The following is a 4,149-nucleotide window of genomic DNA, read 5'->3' on the forward strand; positions in this document are numbered from 1 at the left end:
CTCTGGGTAAGCACAATCTCCGAGCCACGGGGGCCATCGGAGTCATTTCAGGCAGTGACAGCAATGCACAGGGGCTTCAGCGTGTTGCTGTCACCGCCTAGAATAGCTTTGAAAAGGAGTAGGAGGAGCTCATTATGGCTCTTGCAGTACTTACCCTGCTACAGTAACCACTGGGTGGGGTACCACTTACTTTTATCTTTACCATTACCACTAACAATGTCAGTGGGAGGACAATTATAGAAATAAGGTGCCGCAATAGAAAAAGGAAGGGAAGAGCAGCAAGCAGGTGGTTATTCATATGGAAAGGCCCTATAGCTCAGAAATCTTTTCTCTCTCTTTCCATTCCCCTCCCCCCCCAGTCCTCAAGGTTCTTTTCACTACGTTTGCTCCTGCCTCTGGGCCTACAAATCCATACTCAGCTCAATTGGCTTCTATTTTGACAATTCAGTTCAATCCTGTGGTCTGCTTGCCATCTCCACAAGCTCATTACTTCATATACAATGAACCCAATATCAGGTTCATTGAGGCAATTCAACCCCCACTTCCACACAATTCACTAATGCAGATTCATAAACTTAAAGAAGTGTTTAAAGATAAACACACAAGATATTTCAAAACAATCCCTCTACCTTTACATAAGGCCAGTATAACAGGGTTTTCAATCAATAAAACTTAATAAGCAAAGGCAACCCCAAAAACAACAAATAACATCTACATATCTAAAGTTGCCTTCTACCTGGATCATACTCTCCATTCACTGGATCTTCTCATCCACTGCAAGACTAAAACCGAATGACACTGACTTCTCTCTCTGCAACAGCTTCCTAACTGAAATGACCTCAGAATGCCAGATGCAGAGGAGGGCACCAGGACACAGGTTGTATCTTGTTGACTTGTGTGCTCGCTGAAGCATTTGGTGGGCCACTGTGAAATACAGCAAGCTGGACTAGATGGGCCTTTGGCATGATCCAGCAGGGTTCTTCTTATGTTCTTAAATGCTCTTCTCTCCTAAAAAACCCCTGTTGTCAATTCCACATTAGAACCTATTGTCATCAACCTTTCTTTACTCTCCAGAAAAGTCTCTAATCCAGGAGTGTCAAACTCATTTCATACAGAAGGCCGAATAGCATTCATCATGTCTGTTGAGGGCCAAAAGTGATGTCATTAGACAGAAAGTGATGTCATTAAACAGGTCATAACCAAAACTAAACACTTTTTCTCACTTAGCTGCAAATGACAGAAGAGAAAACATGCAAATCTTGATCGTATTTCAAGATAAGGGACAGCCCAATTTTCATGTGGGCTGCCCTTTCAGCAGTAACACCTCAGCGCTGCTCAGAAGCTGAGAGCCTGAGGGCCGGATAAAAAGCTTTTGAGGGCCGCATCTGGTCCCCGGGCCTTATGTTTGACACCCCTACTCAAATTCTTCAAATCACTTACAGTTCTTACCCTCATCTGGACATGTTACATCATCTCTTCTTCCCCTTTTCCTGTTCTTAGACAAAATGGGGCAACTAAATACATAACCTCCATGACAGTTTGGATGGGGAAATACATAACAGAAGTTCTAAAACAGCCAATTAAAATTAAAATCAATAACAAAGATAAACTCTAATCTATGTTGTAACTGCCATGAGGCACTCCAGACAGAAATATATCATACCCTTCCCTGCCTTGCATTTGTCTGCGCACAACAACACATGTCTTTTCTCTACTCTTAGGCATGTCATTTTTTCTCTCCTCTCTGATCTTTCTGGACACTCCAGTTCTCCCACTCTTTTGCATCTCTATTTTTATACCCTTTCCACTTGGATGTTTCCTGTGTTTGTTTCCTTTCTTTCGGCCTCACTTTTCTGAATCATTCTGCTGTTTGCAGAATCATTATCCTCTTTGAATCTTCTTCTCTTTCAGCTATGATGTTTTCTCTTGGTCCTTGGTGGTTGACTCAGCTAGAGATGTGTGGGACGAGATGATGAGTGAATCAGTGTCAAAGTGTTCATGAGAGGATAATATTTTAGTTTCCTTCCCTCAGGCAATGCCTAACCTATATGTTTATTTCTCTTGCCAGTGATGGTCATGCGTCAGGCGCCTCATTGAAACTTTCTCTACGTACAGATCCACATACTTTTGGTAGTCGGGTCTCTTCTTCGAATGATTCAAGGAAGCAATGCTTTGTTTCCCAAGCCTTTTTCAGAAATGGGCCGTCACAAGCTCCTATACACGCGAGGGCTTCCTGGTAGCATGCCCAGCTTCACTTCGCCTACACCAGTGGTGCACTGATGAAGTTCCACCCCCACTTTGCCAGCATTTGTCACTGCATTTTGCGTCACATCCACATATAGGCAAATGGATTTAACAGTCAGTCTCTCGACCCAGGCAACACCGGAAATTGTGGTGCTGTGAGAGTGGTTTAGAGATAACTAACAGAACATTCTTAGTGCTTAATTGAACTACAATTCCATGGATTCTTTGGGGAAAGGAGATGGCTATTGAAGTGCTTTGCTTTAAAATTACTACATATTTGTAATTTACAGAGAATCTTATACCTAATCTATACATGAGGTGACAGAATTGACTACCTCAGACTATACATGGGGGGAAGACAAGATTGGTGCCAGCAGCCTGGTCTACTGGAGCATGTGCAGAGTGCCTGTGACCCTGGAAGAGACCATTGCCAGAACAGCCCTACTCCATTTGCTGACTGGAATGAGAGGGAGGCGGAAGCCATGGTGCTTCTTCATTCCTCTCTTCCCCATGTTTCTCCCAGCCTGCAGGGGGATTATCAGCTAAGAAACCCTCCCCCATCCCATTGGCTAGCAGGAAAGAAGCATATGCATGAAATCCATGCTGGCAATTTCTCCCTTCTCTTCTCTTACTTGCTTGCCTACCACCTGGTGATTCACCAGCAATGCCTGAGATTGGTGATTTGGTAAGTGGGGGTGGGAAACTATTTGGGGGGGATTAGGGAGGGCAGGAGTGGCTCTTCACTGGTGGTGCCTCAGAGCACTGACACATGTTTGAATACAGTACTGTCTTATGGAAAAATCTTGTTGCAAGCAAAAGACTTGCTTTTCACATATTGCTTGCCTATCACATATAGGCTGATGGGTTCTGAGCTGTCTGTGACAGATCAGGAGAGAGATCTTGGGGTGGTGGTGGACAGGTCGATGAAAGTGTCGACCCAATGTGCGGCAGCAGTGAAGAAGGCCAATTCTATGCTTGGGATCATTAGGAAGGGTATTGAGAACAAAACGGTTAGTATTATAATGCCGTTGTACAAATCTATGGTAAGGCCACACCTGGAGTATTGTGTCCAGTTCTGGTCGCCGCATCTCAAAAAAGACATAGTGGAAATGGAAAAGGTGCAAAAGAGAGCAACTAAGATGATTACGGGGCTGGGGCACCTTCCTTATGAGGAAAGGCTACGGCGTTTGGGCCTTTTCAGCCTAGAAAAGAGACGCTTGAGGGGGGACATGATTGAGACATACAAAATTATGCAGGGGATGGACAGAGTGGATAGGGAGATGCTCTTTACACTCTCACATAATACCAGAACCAGGGGACATCCACTAAAATTGAGTGTTGGGCGGGTTAGGACAGACAAAAGAAAATATTTCTTTACTCAGCGCGTGGTCGGTCTATGGAACTCCTTGCCACAGGATGTGGTGCTGGCGTCTAGCCTAGACGCCTTTAAAAGGGGATTGGACGAGTTTCTGGAGGAAAAATCCATTATGGGGTACAAGCCATGATGTGTATGCGCAACCTCCTGATTTTAGGAATGGGTTAAGTATGCCAGATGTAGGGGAGAGCACCAGGATGAGGTCTCTTGTTATCTGGTGTGCTCCCTGGGGCATTTGGTGGGCCGCTGTGAGATACAGGAAGCTGGACTAGATGGGCCTATGGCCTGATCCAGTGGGGCTGTTCTTACGTTCTTATGTTCTTATGACTAGCACAGCTGGGAATGGGCTGGGATAAAAACTTTACCTTCGATTTAGAAATCAGTATCCTAATCTAAGTGCTCTTTCATTTGTCTTCTACCTGCTACATGTTTAAGACATATTATTTTCACGGTATGTTCATAAGGTTTTGAAATGTACATTGCATTTAAATGAAAATTGTGGTCCTTTGCTTTCTAACCCTAACCCTGCA

Source organism: Tiliqua scincoides, chromosome 2 (genome assembly GCF_035046505.1).
Source record: "Tiliqua scincoides isolate rTilSci1 chromosome 2, rTilSci1.hap2, whole genome shotgun sequence".
NCBI classification, from domain to species: domain Eukaryota; kingdom Metazoa; phylum Chordata; class Lepidosauria; order Squamata; family Scincidae; genus Tiliqua; species Tiliqua scincoides.